The sequence below is a fragment of the Danio rerio genome, chromosome 20, assembly GCF_049306965.1.
Source record: "Danio rerio strain Tuebingen ecotype United States chromosome 20, GRCz12tu, whole genome shotgun sequence".
Taxonomy (NCBI): Eukaryota; Metazoa; Chordata; class Actinopteri; order Cypriniformes; family Danionidae; genus Danio; species Danio rerio.
In genome coordinates this window covers 5,654,542-5,672,806 of record NC_133195.1, presented here as the reverse complement: position 1 = coordinate 5,672,806, position 18,265 = coordinate 5,654,542, and the positions used below count along the sequence as shown (strand labels likewise).

The 18,265-nt window shown below is 40.4% G+C and overlaps 1 long non-coding RNA gene across 1 annotated transcript; it reads right to left on the bottom strand.

Moving 5' to 3' along the window:
• Positions 1–2,282: 2,282 nt before the first annotated feature.
• LOC141379488 (uncharacterized) lies at positions 2,283–3,625 on the bottom strand. The gene is made up of 2 exons (XR_012396265.1): positions 3,534–3,625; positions 2,283–3,401 (listed from the first exon to the last, which is right to left on the bottom strand). It is a non-coding gene; the product is annotated as an uncharacterized lncRNA (long non-coding RNA).
• Positions 3,626–18,265: the final 14,640 nt, after the last annotated feature.

Sequence of the window (18,265 nt, the reverse complement as noted above, 5' to 3'; positions counted from 1 at the left end):
CTCTTACCATCTTCCTTTTAAGGTGATCAAGTCTAACCATAGCGCATCGTTTGTTATTAGGCAGTTTCGGCCTTACTTTAAAAGGAAGGGGCATTTGGTAGTGACCGTGAATGTTTTTACTTATGCCGGATTTTAATTTCTCAAGAAAGAGAATATCATCTTGGGATACTCTGACGGTTTCTTCGTCTGCATCTTTAAAATCACTCTCAAGGGCCCTTATTATGTTGACAGGTGTGATAGAAGGAAGCTCCCTAACTGCTATGCGATGACACAATCTACTAACATTAAATAAGTCAGAGCGTGGTGAACAACCTACTATACTCCATCCAAGATCCGTTTGAACCGCATAGGGCTCGTCGTCTCCTCCTGCTATCACTTCTCTGGGAATCATTGATCTTGAACAGTTGTAGCCGATTAACAGGCCAACATCACAATCCTGTAGTGGAGGTATTTTGTCTGCGATGACTGAAAGATGCTTCCAATGTTCAGCAACCTCATTCGTGGGAATATGGTGGCGATTTGCTGGAATACAATCTTTAGTATAAGTTGCTGGTAAATCGATATAGTCACTAGACTTATAAGCTCTCACCTGAAGTCCAGTCACTCTCTCACTTTGAAGTACCGTATCCCTTCCAAGCATTGTTGTCAGCTTTAGTTTCACTGGAAATGATGCAGCTTTTAATGAATCACTCACACTTTTATCAATGAAAGTCGTGTCACTCTGAGAATCCAACAGCGCATATACCAATTGTTCACAACTTGGATTATGTTTCGCAGATACCCAAACAGGGACAATCATAGAAGTACACACACCAGGTTCTTCTCCAGCTACATTTAACGTTACTGCATTAGCCGTACCTTCAGGATCGTTTTGCGTTTGAACTGCAGAAGATGAAGTTCTTACCATTTTCACAAAGTTGTTATTGTGCAAACTAGTTGGATGCTTCTTGTTACAGGTATCACATGTTAGACGATATCGACATACTTTTGCACTGTGTCCAAAATTCAGGCATCCATAACAAAGCTTCTTTTCTTGGATGTATTGCCGTCGTTCTTCTAATGGTCTACTGAGAAATTTAGAACAATTGTCAAGTTGATGATTATTTTTCTGACAGAACACACATTGAGTTTTGTTAGAAGACTTAATCACATATTGATCCCCTTCAGTGTTTGATTGAGTAGCCAAAACCCGTACTCTATTTTTCTTGACTTCTTTCATGTTTACCTTCTCATCTGTATATCCTGAATTGTGAAGAGCATGGAAGGAAGTAACTGGATTACATGCTACATCCGCTTCAGTTGACACAAACACAGCAAATTCATCAAAAGTGGGATATTCATGATTATTGGTGATAGACTGTGTAACTTGACGATTCCATCTACTAATTGCCCAATCAGGCAACTTTTGAATAAGTTTTTGATTCTCTTGGTAATCGTTTAAGATCGGAAGACCCTTAACATGAGGTAATGCACCACGACATGCATTCAGAAAATCTGAGAAAGCTTGAAGTCCCATGGCATCCTTTGGGTGGATTTTAGGCCAATTTGCTAAACGTTCTCTAAACGCCTTTTGAATAATAAATGGATGGCCGTACCGATGATTTAACTTATCCCAAGCATCTTTGTAGACTTCATCATCAGTTCTGAAGAAAGTGCCATCCAAGGCTTTCCGTGCAGGCCCACTCACATATTTCTTGAGATAAAACATCTTATCAGCAGAGGAAATCCCTTTCTTATCAATAAGTGCCATAAAGGATTGCTTAAACTCAATAAAGTGAATAGGATCACCTGTAAAAATAGGAGGCTCTGGAACTGGAAGTTTGCTTGCAGATATGCCATCTTGAAGTGCTTGAACAAGAGCAGAGAATTCAGAAGTTGATGCTTTAACTGATGGATTTGTGGTCTCATTTGGTTCCTGTCGATTAACTTCTTTCCTTTCATTTCCTTGAGACAACTCCGATCCACTCGCACTACTACAATCATTTAAAGAGCTGGTTATTTTCTCAACTTCTTCACTGTAAACATCCAGTTTAGCTTGAGCTACTTTTAAATCCTTTTGCGCTTGAATTTGCTCTAACTCTTTAAACTCAACTTCAAGGGCTTTTTTATGCTGATCTTCTAACTCTTTTATTTTCTCTTTTTGCTTAGTTTCTGCCATTAAAGAATTATATGCAGCTTGTTTGGCTGCTACTTCTGCTGCAGCATCTACACGTTTCGCCTCCAAGTCTGATAAAACAGAGCAATGACCTGAATGATCACTGATTTCCTGACTAACTTGTGAAGCTGTTGAACCAAAAATTGAATTAGCATACTTATAACTCAAAGCACTAAGACGTTCCTTTTCCCTCTCATAACTGTAATCACCGTCTATTCCTGCTATTCTTTCATTAACAATTCTGGTCACATCAGTTGTTACTGCTTCACATGAATCCATTTTTCGTCTCATCTCAACATCAGGTAATGTTTGTTTCCTAAATTCATCATAAGCACTGAGAACCTTATTTTTAGCAATTTCCAAAGTTTCAATTAAAATAGCTAATTGAGTGTCTGATAGATCCGATTTAAGTTGCTCACGTGCATTACGGGCTTCAATTTTCCATTTATCATACAAAGAAATAACCTTTTTCGTCTTTTTTTGTTGCTCTTCCTGCTGATAAGCTAACATTTTTTCAGTAGGGACCTGTGCACGTGTTGAACGTCGTGTATTTTCACTCCTAGTTTCTATATCAGCTTGCTTAGTGTGCTTCTTTGAACCTATATCTGATTGTGACATTTTTGGATCTATAAATTAATACCCCACAATAATTTTAGGTCAATAAGGCACTAAATTAACCACTCATTTTAACCATATGCAAAAAGGCATTAAAATGCATAGTTAAACACTTTGATAGATCACAATTCATTTAACAAGTGACTTAAACACACACAACAACGTTAATTGCCCTTTAAAAACACACACACACCATAATCGAGAAATTGTCCCTTTAAAAGTTCAGTTAGTTTCTTTGTTTTAGTACTCACTGCGATCCTCAAACTAGTTTAAAGCCGTTGTATGCCGTGAAGTCCGTTAGATCAGTCCGTGCAGCTGTGTGTAGCCTTGTAGCTCCGTCTGTTTAAAGTCCGCTCTTGATCCGTAGCGAGCAATCACACCGTTCCCAACGAGCGCGCCGATGCCAGAAGTCCTTTTAATTGCCGTCCACTCCGTTAAGCAGCGACCCGATGATGGCAAGCTCTTACTGTAGCTCCCTGGTTCAATAAAGGATTGCCTCTTTCACTGGTGTTTTTCCATAATTTATTTCAGTGCAGCATTCACTTCACTGACGCCGTCGTCAACATCAAAACACCTTATACCAAAGGCCAAACACCGTATATCTTGCACCGTACGGCAAACACCGTAAGAGCTTGTACACAAAGAGAAAATGAAACCAAATGTAAGCAAATTTGAAAACCATATACAAACAAACAGACATCACTTAAACTCAATATACAAACTCAATACAAACAAACAAACATATCAAACGAAGTGTCAGTACCTTGTTCTCCAATCAAACCAGAAGCTAAACCTTTAGTCCGTAGCAGACCGCACAGCTGGGACGCCATGATCATGTGTGATCTTTCCGTGTCTGTTTATATCCGTAATGGTAATTAATTCAAATTAAAAGACTTCCGGTTTTACACTGAACACTTCATAACATAAATACCAAAATATCAAATATACATATAATAGAGAAAGAGAAAGTATACACACACACAATATAAACATTGTAGAGAAGATGTAATAACAAAGACACCATGTCAAAGTTATTAACACACTGCATAAAACAGATGCTGGATAAGTTGGCGGTTCATTCCGCTGTGGTGACCCCAGATTAATAAAGGGACTAAGCCAAAAAGAAAAAGGAATGAATAAACTTACATATGATATTAGATATATAAAAAAGAAAAAATGGAATCAGACAACGTCCAGCATCTTGCACGGTCAATGAAAGAAGATGAAAACCAGGAGCCTGAAAATGTTTTGGATGCTGTCCCCATTAAGACCTCAACAACACATTTTTGATTGACTAATTTTATCATCTTATGCATGGGCAGTGGCGCAACACATTTACTGAGGGGTATGCGAGTTCTGACAAAAATGTTATGGGCAAACTTTTTTTGTAACTAAATTGAAATAGTTCTGAGCAAAAAAACGTTACCAAAAGACCTGATGTATCGTGATACATAATAAATGTATAAAAACATCTATATGGGAAAAATTAGATCTTGATATTAGGATTAATAAAAATCTCAGTTCCAAAAAAATGGAATATTCTGTCTCGTTGTTCATGTGTCAGTTTTAACAGAGTTAAGAATCATTATAATCAAGTATATAAAATGTATAAAGGGGAATTTCTAATCCAAATATTATTTTCTGTTATCTGAAATATTTTGAGGTCTGTACTTACATAAACATAATTTTTGATCTCTCTTTTAGCAAATTAATTAATAATAAATAACAATACATAAAGAATGAGTTTATTTGAAAAAAAAAAAAAAAAAAAAAAAAAACACATTTATATCTACTGTACATGAACACTTTACACTTGGCTGAATGTAACGAGGAGACTGACACGGAGGGATCCATTATGCAGTATTTATTAATCACAACTTCACTCAAACACACAATATGCACCTGGGTATACACACACGCACACACACACATACACACACACACAGTAGTAGTAATGGTTTCAAGAATGACGGTGAACAGACACAGAGTGAGTTACCAGGCATGAGTAGAGAGCAGTGAGCGTGAATCAGAGTCCGTGTATCAGGCTTGGGTCAAGGGCAGGCAGCGAGAATCAGAGTCCGTATATCAGGCTTGGGTCAAGGGCAGGCAGCAAGAATCAGAGTCCGTATATCAGGCGTGGGTCGTGGGCAGGCAGAAGGCAAAGCAAAGTAAGAGACAGGGTGGAGTCGTACACAAGAGATCAGGCTGGATATAACGCTCAGAAATGCTGGCCGGGGCTGAACAAGACTTCGCACTGACTGAGTGTTTGAGTGCGGCTTATATGAGGTACGTGGGTCGTTAACATGATTCAGATCAGGTGTATGCGTAATCAGTGTAGATGGATGATGTAATGCTAACAGTCCGGAGATGGCGGCCTCTGCTGGCCAGCGAGGGGAATGACCGGGATTGAGTCGGTGACACTGAGTAACTGCATGTTATTGTGTTAAATGATTTTGAATTAAAACGTGTGCGCCAACTAAGCATTTATTTATTTTTATTAATTTAAACTTTTAATAAGGATAATTTAAAAAATAGATTTGGCACAATGGCGCCCCCCATGTGTGGCGCCCCCATGCGCTGCATATACTGCATACCCCCTTTTTGCGCCCCTGTGCATGGGTGTATTCTGAGAAAAGTGTCTTACATCAGACACACACATTAAGTTGTCGAAAATGTAGGGATCGACACTTAAACCCTTTGTCAAGTCTCAAAAGCACTTCTCTCACTGCACACACTCTTTCTTGTTATCCTCACACATACATACACGCGCTTCTCTATTCTCAGAAAATAGCCATGTTGTATTTCAACTTTAGGAACACCCAGCCCTAAAGTAGAACAAATAAATTAAAGGAGGGAAGGTAGGGAGGTTCAGGCAGAAGGAAAGACTGCTACTGACAGGGTTGGGTTTTACTGGCAAGAAGTCGAGCGGAATGTTTTCGCATAGCTCAATGCACAGACCTCCATTAGAGGAAGTACAATAACAAAAATCCCCACACAGAGATTGAATATTTCATGCCACTGCTAATCCACATTGACGATGGTGTGCACATGGTTTAGCGCATATCCTTTTCAGGTATTTCTCATCTGGAAGTTGTTATTTTATTAATCCTTGCCATGTTTTATACTTTATAATGATAAAGTTTAACATTTTTGTGGTGACTTTCATTTGTCTATGTCAGGGGTTGGCAACCCAAAATGTTGAAAGAGCCATATTGGACCAAAAAAAAAAACAAAAAACAAATATGTCTGGAGCCGCAAAAAATGTAAAGCCTTATATAAGCCTTATAATGAAGGAAACACATGCTGTATATATCTATATTAGCTATATTAGCCTACTATAAAAATGACTAAGTTGGCTAAAAATACATAATGAGCCTTCATGATTAAATAGCCACTGAAATCAGGTGGTTGGTGTTTATTTACACAGCACAGCCTCTGGTCTTTCAGTGGTATTAATTTGATCATTTCTTCTTGCGGCCCATCGGAGTTCACATACCTGTGCGTTGAATATCGGTCACTTCACAGGCAATTGAGTATGCGGGAACTGAATTAATGTCCTTGGTTTGCTGATCGGTGATGTTACCTGCCATTTTAATAGCCCTTTACTTTACTGTCGTAGCGGAGAGAGGTATGTCTTTAATTTTTTGTATTATCTTGGTTTTGTTTTTGAAGTCTGCAAATAGGTGTTCTAATATTTTGATGAATGACTCCTTTATAGTCACCATCTGTGAACGGTTTTCCATGCTTTATTATCTCACGGTATGTTTACAACAGCTACCTGCCTGGTATCCCGCCCTGCTCATAGAAACGTGTGTTGCAGGCTATGACGCAAATCTTAGCTGACAGAAATGTTGAAATTAAATAATAATTCTACACGCTTTTACAGCATTTGAAAACGTTAAAATGTTTGTCCTCCTATAGAAATCATATTAAAACAAGAAAAATATATTAACCTCCCCCATCTTTTTCCATTTTCAAACATTTTTTAAAAAGCTCCAGGGAGCCACAAGGGCAGCGTTAAAGAGCCGCATGCGGCTCTAGAGCCACGGGTTGCTGACCCCTGGTCTATGTAGACATCCAACGTACTGTGTGTAACTTTACAACTACATATCACATTGTACTGTTAGGTCGGATACACTGTGGTGCAGTGCATATGGACTGGCCTTATCACAAAGTTGAAACTAGAAGTTTACATACACAGGGGCAGGATTGGGGGGGGGGGGTGTAGTTGGGTTGGGGGATGCCTTGTTGAATCTATGCCACAAAGAATTTAAGCAGTTCTGAAGGCAAAAGTGGGTCCAATCCGGTACTTTAATGCATACCTAATAAAGTGGCTGGTAGTGTATATATATCCATTCATTTATTTGCTTTGGCTTAGTCTCTATTGCAGAATTTGCCACAGCGATGTGAACCACCAACTATTCCAGCATATGTTTTATACAGCAAATTCCCTTCTGGCCGCAACCCAGTGTTGGGAAACACCCATACACTCTCATTCACACATACACTATTGATAATTTAGTTTATTCAATTCACCTATACCACATACCTTTGGACTGTAAGGGAAACCAGAGCACGCGGAGAAAACCCACGCAAACTTGGAGAGAACATACAAACTCCACATGGAAATGACAACTGGCTCAGCCGGTACTCCAGGAGCCTTCTTGCTATGAGGTGACAGTGCTAACTACAGCCGCTGTGTTGAGACGCTGTGCCGCCCTGCATATAAATTTTATGTACTGCAGTTTACTTTACTGGATTTCTTTTCTCCACAACACTGAGAGGATACACAAGCCTCAAATGACACAAAGTTATCAGCTTTGTACATCACTATTTACACCAAGTTAAAATAAGAACTGCCCTTGTTGAAATGTTGCTGTTTCTTTAGTTTAACCCTTGTGTGGTGTTCATGTTTTGGTTACTCAGCCAGTGTTCATTTGTCTAGTGGACCCGCTAGAGCACAGGTGTCAAACTCAGTTCCAGAAGGGCCGCAGCTCTGCGGGAATGTAAGAGCAGACAGTGTTGATAGTTGAATTTGCAACAACGTTGCAACTTTATGCGGGAGAGGGAGGGAAAGAAAACAGCAGCACCAGAAAGGAGGAGGACAGAGTGTAGGAATACTGGACCTACACTTTCAAGACTTTTATTAGACCTGAGTCTAGTGGACCCGAACATCTTGTATGTCAGGGGTGCTTAATCCTGTTCCTGGAGATCTACCTTCCTACAGAGTTCAGCTCCAGCCCTGATCAAACACACCTGAATCAACTAATTAGGACCTGAACGACACTGGATAATTACAGACAGGTGTGTTTGATAATGGTTGCAACTGAAATCTGCAGGAAGGTATCCCTGCTGAAAAATCAAGCCTAAACCAGCCTAGGCTGGTTGGCTGGTTTTAGCTGGTTGACCAGGCTGGTTTTAGAGGGGTTTTGGCCATTTCCAGGCTGGTTTCCAGCCATTTCCAGCCTGGTCTTAGCTGGTCAGGCTGGAGATGCTTGACCAGCCTATCCAATCTGGGAATCCAGCCAAAACCAGCTATATCCAGCTTAAACCATGCTGGTCAAGCTGGTTTTAGCTGGATTTGGCTGGTCATTTTCCAGCCTGACCAGCTAAGACCAGGCTGGAAATAGCTGGAAACCAGCCTGGAAATGGCCAAAACCCCTCTAAAACCAGCCTGGTCAAGCAGCTAAAACCAGCCAACCAGCCTAGGCTGGTTTAAGCTGGATTTTTCAGCAGGGAGATCTCCAGGAACAGGGTTGAGCACCCCTGTTGTATGTAATGTAAATGTGTGGGGGGAGGTACATTTATGCGGTCGTTGAAAATTTGTTTGGATTTCATTTATTTACAAAAAAGAAGCCAAAGCCAACGAATTTCAGGTTGAAAAAATAATTCATTGTTTAATTTTTCTTTTGAAAAAAACTGAAAACGGGTCTCACAGACCCGAACACCATACAAGGGTTAAGGCTTTAAATAGATTACTTAGGGTGCTTTCACACCAGTGAATCGATTCATTTGTTCCAAAACAGGGATTAAAATCGTTAAATTGTTGCTCTTTGTTCTTGGTGCGGCTTGCTGTCACACGGCAAAGTTTCTAAACGGACCAAAATAGCTAAAACAAGTCACATGCGAGTAAACTCCTCACATTGGGGGGTGGTTTGGTAGGTTTGACGAGTGTGCGCGACGTGTCTGAAGAGCGAGGAGGGATGTGGGGGGGGGGGTACACAATGTATTTGAAGACCTGGAGGGAGATGCACGATTACTGGGAGATTATCACTCGTTTGCGGGCATCCTCTCTGTGCATTTGCGGGAGACTCCTGGAACTTCCGGGAGACTTGGGATGTCTAGAATGACCTCCCGCCCATCCTCATAATTCTCTTTTCATTTAGCCGTATGCCTCTTACATATCCATAATACACAGTGATATAGCCGGGCTCGGATTGTATCGCTTTCTCACTACAATCGATCCTCTTCAGAGTTTGTTTCAATCGAGCCGAGACCACCTCATTCAGGTGATCTCAGACCGATTGTTTTGATCCGACCGTTATTGCTGGATTCACATTTGCCAAACGAACCACACTAACTGGGCAAACAAGACAACGTCCGAAACAAAAGTCTAGGTGTGAAAGCACCCCTAAACTTTTTTTATTTGTCCACTGTTCTTGGACAAGTAATATTGGAGCATTTCTTCTCTAAACACCATATACACCAATGTTTTAAAATGGCACACCACAACCTCTTCAAGACAATGTTTTCCAAGTATCTCACTGATGTCCTAATTTAGAGGCAAGCTGTTCATTTTCATCTGCTTATAAGAGCCAAACAAATGCGTTTGAAGTCATTTATCAAAGAATCAATACTGCAATGAAGTTTCTAATCTAATTGCTGTCACGCCACTAAAAGCTGTAGAAGCACTTTGCATTGAACAGACACAGCAGGGTCTCTGCAAGAAATTATGCCTTCTTTTTTCTTCTGCACAGAAATTCAACCCACTGTTAACCTTTTAATACTGCATCTACATCTTTAGAGACTATATACAGTTGAAGTCAGAATTATCAGCCCCCCTCTTTATTTTTTTATCTCCAATTTCTGTTTAACGGAGAGATTTTTTTCAACACATTTCTAAACAATAGTTTTTATAACTCATTTCTAATAACTGATTTATTTTATCTTTACCATGATGACAGTAATTTAATATTTTACTAGACATTTTTGGAGACACATCAAATCAAATCACTTTTATTGTCACATCATCAGCAGCACGTGTGCTATGATGAGGGAAAAGCTTAGGTGCTGGCTTCAGACAGTACAAAATACAGATAGTGCAAATACAACGGCAGTGCAAATACAACGACAATGTGAAATTGACGGCGTTATGTACAATGAATAGTCGTCAACATAGTTGTACACTGTAAAAAATAAATCCGTAAAATTTTACGGTAAAAAAGCGGCAGCTGTGGTTGCCAGTACTTTACTGTTAAAAACACAGTACAAACCGTAAAAGTAATTTTTCATTTTTACGGTAAACTACCGTATTTTATTAGTTTATAAAGGTAGTATGTCTGTATTTTGAATGACGACCATCTACACATCTTTTGTTACACAGTTAAACACGGAAGTTACATAATGAGCCAATGCTCATCACAATCAACTTTTCCCACAAGCAGAAAAGAGTATCAGCATATAGAAGGTGCTCAGTGGCATTCACACAGCTACTAAACATCAGTAGGGTAACACGCATAAAATTAAAGTCATGAAATAAACATTTTTTATCAACATTAGATGTAACATAAATCTCTAATGCACATAACTGATAGGGAAACAACTAAAAAGATCAATAGTAATGTCAACAAAAATCATAAAAAGTTATGTGCCATACAGGGAATTCTGGGAAAGTCAATTTACGGTTATTTGCCATATATATTAAGGAAACATACCGTTAACCAGGTTACGGATTTGTACTGTAGCATTTTTACCGTTTTTACCGTTGAAATCACAGCCATTTTTTACAGTGTAGGTAGTATTGTTTCAAGTATGGATTGGTTAAAGTCTGAGGGAAGAAGCTTCAGCCGGCTGGTGCGTGAGCGGATACTGCTGAACCGTCTGCCTGAAAGTAGCAGAGAGAAAAGTCTATGGCTTGGGTGGCTGGAGTCACTGATAATTCTCTTGGCTTTCCTCATGCACCGCCTGGTGTAGATGTCCTGAAGGGAGGGAAGCTCGCCTCCTACTACGCGTCCAGCAGTTCGCACAATCCTATGTAGGCCTTTGCAATTGCTGCTGGTGCTATTTCCATACCAGGTGGTGATACAGCCAGACAGGATGCTCTTGGTGTAGAATGAGCGGAGGACGTGGGGACTCATTCCAAACCTCCTGAGACGCCTGAGGAAGAGGAGGCGTTGCTGTGCCTTTCTCAGCACTGTCTGTGTGGGCAGTCCATGTCAAATCCTCAGTGATGTGTACTTTAAGAAACTTGAAAGTGCTGACTCTCTCCACTGGTGTCCCGTTGATGGTGATGAGGGTGTGTTCTCTCTTCTTAAAGTGACATTTAAAGGCTTAACTAGGTTAATTAGGTTAACTAGGCAGGTTAGGGTAATTAGGCAAGTTATTAAATAACCATGGTTGGTAGATTATCGAAAACATAAATAGCTTAAAGGGGCTAATAATAATGACCTTAAAATGGCTTTAAAATAATTAAGAACTGCTTTTATTCTAGCTGAAATAATACAAATAAGGCTTTCTGCAGAAGAAAAAATATTATCAGACATACTGTGAAAATTTCCTTGCTCTGTTAAATATTATTTGGGAAATATAAAAAAAAAAATTAAAGGGGGGCTAATAATTCTGACACTATAGCCATCTAACACAAAGCCACTGAGTCTTAAAAATAATTAGTTTGTTTGGCAAAGGAACATTTAAGTGTCAAAATCATGACCCTACAAAACAAACCACATGTGTATATCACACCATCAATCATGAAGCAAAAGGCAGATATCAAATATCGCTGCTGCCTCAAAGCACTCAGGAGCTGGTTTTGACAGCTGACCACATTAAGATTTATGGTGGCATGTTCCATTAGAGACCTGTCCTACATATAATCTGTTCATACATGCCACGTTTGTGCTACATTTGTTTGTAAGGCCTTGATTATAAATTACCCACAATCGTAAGTATCCAATTTTATTACACAAGCAGCATATAATATTTCATACCTAATGCCGAGTTCAGACTGCATGATTTTCAAAGTAGTCGTGTGTCACAGATGTTTTCACACTGCATGACTATCTGGGCTAGCGTTTAATTGCTGCTTTGTTTACACTGCAAGATGGATCGGCGACAGGGGCTTTCACATTGCATGACTTTACAATAGGAAGAATCGCCGACAACTTCGTCCAAACTATGTCTCGCAACCAAAAACACTACATATATCTTTTGTTTTTAACTACAGAAAATCTACATATTTGCTCAACTGGGTTTGAAGGGAATTAGCAATTTCCCCTCAACTTTCTTTTTTAACTTTCTGTATGAAACGTCAAACAGACACGGGTGCTTCTGTCAAACCTCCACTAGTTTTTCCTCTATTTCTTGGGTCTAAATAAACCAAAAATGAGCGTTTTTAATTTCTCCCTCAACCTCCCGCTGGCCAGCAGGTACACACACAAGTGAATGCTGCTCTCTCATTGGCTGTAGGCGATCGCCGATGTTATTTTCAGTCAAAACTCATTTCACACGGCATGATTTCAATCCCCGACCGCCAGTGTTGCCAACTTAGGGACTTTTCAGACCTTCCTAGCGACAAATGTTCAAAAAAGCGACTAGCGACAAATCTAGCGACTTTTTGTGTGTTACTGGAGATTTTTATAGACTGTCATTTGTCCATACCGTCCCTACTCTTCTTAACGAGCTGCGGGTGATGCCGCCGGTCCCTCCTCCACCTCAGAGCACTGACAGACGGCCTAGTCGTACATCAGCTTCTCCCACCTGCAGCCTGAGATCAGATCATCCCTCAGCGTACCGACAGCAAATGATTTAGCACCTGCAGCAGTTTAAGGTATTTCCCTTGTACAGTCAAACCAATCTGCTTCTCTTTTAACAATTTAATTTGATTGTTTATTCTTTTCTTGTTCACAATCACAGATAGTGACTGTTTCAGAACTTTAGTTTTTTACATCTGAGACTACTGCAAATTCCCTACACATTCATTCATTCATTTTCTTGTCGGCTTAGTCCCTTTATTAATCCGGGGTCGCCACAGCGGAATGAACCACCAACTTATCCAGCAAGTTTTTATGCAGCGGATGCCCTTCCAGCCACAACCCATCTCTGGGAAACATTCACACACACACTCATACACTATGGACAATTTAGCCTACCCAATTCACCTGTACCATATGTCTTTGGACTGTGGGGGAAACCGGAGCACCCGGAGGAAACCCACGCGAAGGCAGGGAGAACATGCAAACTCCACACAGAAACGCCAACTGAGCCGAGGTTCGAACCAGCGGCCCAGCGACCTTCTTGCTGTGAGGCGACAGCACTACCTACTGCGCCCCTGCCTCGCCATTCCCTACACATCTATACTACTATACTGTTCAAACAGCAATAAATTTAGTTAAGTTGACCTGCTTACATAAAGTGTAGTGCAAATATAATTACCCCTTTATCGACCACAGGCTGTTAAACTAACAGAAACGGAAGAACGTGTTGACGTCAGTAATATGCAAATTAACGTATGACATAATCTAGCAACTTTGAATGCTGCGTTCACACCAGACTCAGAACGTGTGTCAAGCGCGAATGATTTACATGTTAAGTCAATGCAAACGCGCGAATGGACATCCTGCTGCGCGATAGGCACGTTAACCAATCAGGAGCTTGCTCTTGTGGGGGCGTGATTGTGACGTATCACCTGTTGTCTGAGTCCCGGGGTAAATCCTCCAGCCAACACCAACAAAAGGTTTATCAAACTGGGCTCGGCTCAGTCAGAAGCACCGCTGAAAGCCTTTGTCATCCAGGTTCAGTTTCTGGAGGAGTTGATGAGACCACATAGCTGGATGCACCTCTAAAATGATCTAGTGGATTCAGACACGGCCCTAAACGTATCAACAGTTTTTCAGCCTTCATAAAACACATAAACACTGTTATTTTCTTCATCAAATCCATGTTAGCCATTTAGCAACGAAGCTAGAGTCACTGGGCAGACAGAAGCCCTGCCCATAACGCGAATCCGCGTCTGTTCTGAAGTGAATTTGACGCGCAAATGAAGCGGGTTTATGCGCGCGAATGAAGCGAGTAAACTTAATTGTTCACGCGGCTATTTACACGCAAATAGCGCTATTTATTTGCACGTTCCGCATCTGGTGTGAACACAGCATTAGGTACATCTTATCGCCTTTTCGTTAAAAATAGTTGCCAACAGTGCCGACAGCTCCAGATATTAAGCATGCCAAATATCTCACAGGCATCGGCGACTCATTGGAGATTCTCTCAGATTGCGTCTTTGATAGTTCATACTGTGGGATTTTCACTCGCGTGCACGAACACCGATTTGCCTGTGATTTAATGCATTTGTCTGCGATCCCTCATAAACCTGTCGGCGAGTCAAATTCGGGGCTAAAATCATGCAGTCTGACCTCAGCATAACACATATTCATAGTATTTAATTTGTTAACACCTGTGTATGTTTCAAACAGAACAAATCTTTCAAGCCCACATGCTCACTCGCATGCAATTTTAAAAATAGGTTTCTCACCAGCAAAGAAGCGCAGCATATATGTTCTAAGATGATTGTTGATTAGAATGCAGTGCTGCGGGATGTGTTTTAGTATTCATGGAGTACTCACTCTCCCTGTTTCTCTTGCCCTCTGTGATGAGATTCACACTTAGAAACCAATGTCTCCGTGCTGTTGTGTTGCGTATCAAGTGTGTTCTCTTTGCCTCTGCTTCTCACCTGCCTGTGGGGTCAACAGCTCCCTGTTTGATCTTGTGCCACTCATGTACTATAGTACACATCCACTTGATACAGAGGACACTCTCCACTACACCCAAACAGCATTTCTGCTGCATCAAATCTATGATAGTTTAGAACACTGTTTAAACTTATAAACTTGGATTCTTAACTGGTGGTTTGTGACCAAAACATGGGTGATGGGTCTGAAAAGATTGTAGACACCAGAATAATTGTTGTAATTCAACCCAAATGGATGGTTTTTAGGCATGAACTGCCTTTTTAAGGTCATGCCATAGTATCTAAATTGGATTTAGGTCAGGACTTTGACTAGGCCACTCCAAAGTCTTCATTTTTATTTTTCTTCAGCTATTAAGAAGTGTTTAAGAAGCTATTAAGAACTTGCTGGTGTGCTTTGGATCATTGTCCTGTTGCAGAACCCAAGTTTATTTTAGCTGGAGGTTACTAACAGATGGCTGAACATTCTCCTTCAGGATATTTCGGTACGCAGAATTCATGTGTTACATTTATCACAGCATTTCTTCCAGGTCCTGAAGCAGCTGAACATCCCAACACCATCACACTACCACCAGCATGCTTCACTGTTGGTGTGATGCTCTTTTTTTCTGAAATGCAACATTACTTTTAGGCCCCGTTTACACTGCCAGTTAAATGTGATCCAATTCCGATTTTTTCCTCATATGTGAAACAGATCTGATCTGTTTAATGACTGTGTAAACACAAAAATAACGCATGCATTCAGATATTCAGAGATCGGTTTCAGGCCTCCCTCATATGTGGAAATAAATCAGATGTAGATCGGATATGTGACAATGCGACTGTCATGTAAACAGGCAGATCGGATTTATTGAGGCATTCCGTTGTATACATCATTAAACTTGCAAAAATGTGGTGCTTCTCCGCGGTTTAATGACAGAAAGAAGAGCGTGTGTGGAGATGCCAACGTAGTAAACAACATCAGAGGAAACACAGAGGAGGAAAGTGCACAATTTGCTCCCACCAGACCTGAGATCTCTCGTACCCAATTCAAGAGTTCACACTTAGCTGATGATTGATAGTAAAGCTAGTTTGGCGTGCTGTCCAGGGAGAGAGCCCTGAGCTTATAAGATCCTTGAGCCCTGGGCTCCCTCTTGTTGCAAGGCGAGAGGGTAGTTTGAGCTCAGGTAGATCTCGATGACTCTCCTTCTTGCTTGTTGTAGCTAAGTGTCAGATATGTATACTATAAAGGTGTACTCAGAGGTTAGCTAATGTATTTTGGATTAATTGTTTAGAGTGCTTGTTTTTGAACTGTGGAAAGAAACCAGAGGACCCGGGAAAAACCCACGCGACCATGGGGAGAACGAGCAAACTCCGCACAGAAATGCCGTCTGGTTTGGAAAGGAATTAAACCAGGGGCATTCTTGCTGTGAGGCAACAGCGCAATTCGCTGGCCACTGTGACGCCCGTTTGAAAGGAGGGAAAGTAGGGTTGGGTGGGGGGGGGGGGTTTCTTCAAGACGAAGATATTGAGATGAGAAAACTCTGGTTATTTATAGTGAGTTAAGGATCGTCTGATAGGATAATCAGTCATTAGCTAAAATTGGAACAGCTGTGAACAATCATAAGCATGTGATCCTCTCGAAATTTGTTTATGAATAAACCTCACAAATTCCTCTGAATGGTGGAGGACATCATACAGCATATAAATCATAAGTGCAAGCTTCGATGACGGCCCTTTCCCACCTCCGCCTCAAAATCGTTTTAAAGTTAGGCGAACATCACGTTGTAACTTTTGCTTTTTGTCGCTATTAATACACGCACTGCGGGCTACACATAGAATATTCTCTCTAACACCAGTGTGCACACAGGCAAAGGCTACGTCTTCAACTACACACACACATTAGGGCCATACCATTACATAAATTGCGTTTGGGTAAATCTGGACTAAACTATTCACTGCTTATACTACACTTCGCATATTTCACAGAGCTAAAAACAAAACAATTTCTTCCATTGTGGCTAGTATGGCGCAGATGCTGGTACCCGCCTTTATGCGTGCGCGACATCGTAAATTGTATGGCAAGTGTAAACGCATGAATTAGATATGGGTCACAATTAAAACAACATGTAAACAGACAGGCGAACAAATCAGATATAGGCAACAAATCGAAATTGGGCAACAAGACCTGACAGTGTAAACGGGTTCTTACATAACACATATTAGGACACACAGCTTCCAAAAAGTAAAACTTTTGTCTCGTCAGTCCACAGAGTATTTCCCCAAAAGTTTTGGGGATCATCAAGATGTTTTCTGGCAAATCTGAGATGCTATCTTTTCAATTAGTAATCATATTGATTTTGGCTAAATGTGAATGTTAAGGATTTTTTTAACACAAATATCATTTCATATTCACCCATTTCAATGTCCACATTGCACTTCACACAAAAATGTAAACATTTAAACTTGTTAAACATTAACAAAAGTTGAGAAAACTGCTTTCTTTGAATTTTTTTGTAGATTGCATGCGGGCCATAAAATGAGTCAAGATATATATATATATATATTCATTCTTTAATTTTCTTGTCGGCTTAGTCCCTTTATTAATCCGGGGTCGCCACAGCGGAATGAACCGCCAACTTATCCAGCAAGTTTTTACGCAGCGGATGCCTTTCCAGCCGCAACCCATCTCTTGGAAACATCCACACACATTCACACACTACGGACAATTTAGCCTACCCAATTGACCTGTACCGCATGTCTTTTGACTGTGGGGGAAACCGGAGCACCCGGAGGAAACCCACTCGAAGGCAGGGAGAACATGCAAACTCCACACAGAAACACCAACTGAGCCGAGGTTCGAACCAGCGACCCAGCAACCTTCTTACTGTGAGGCAAACATGCTACCCACTATTATATTATATAAAATATATATATATATATTATTATTAAAATATATTTATTTTTCTATCATGTCACATGTTTGTCCACTGAGATGCTAGTGTCTCTCTTCTCCATCCTCAAACTATATAACATGTATTTCATAAGGCAAAATCTGTTCACATATGCACTATTCTTTATTTTTTCCTCTTGACAATTTAACATTCATTCATTTTTCTTCAGCTTGGTCCTTCTAGTCTAGTGGTTCTCAACCTTTTAGTTAGTCTTTTAGTTTATTCAATTCACCAATCACATGGAGAACATGCAAACTCCACACAGAAATGCCAGCTTGCTTAGCAGGGACTCAAACCAGCGACCGTCTTGCTGTGAGGCAGCAGTGCTATCTACTGAGCCACCCCACATTTGAACATAAATAATACACTTCATTAGTATATAATGACATTATTACTATTTTGCTTCAATTATTGTTTATTTTACCCACAAACAACCTGCTTTTCTCCATATGCATAGCAGCAAAATCAGACTTGGGGTGGAAACTGCTAAACAGGTGTTCATTTGAAATTGGTTGCTCACACAGACTTGCAAACTTGCTGAGCCTCATTTATCACAGTGACAGAAAAGCAAAACTTGGGATTTATCAATATGATAGTGTGCGG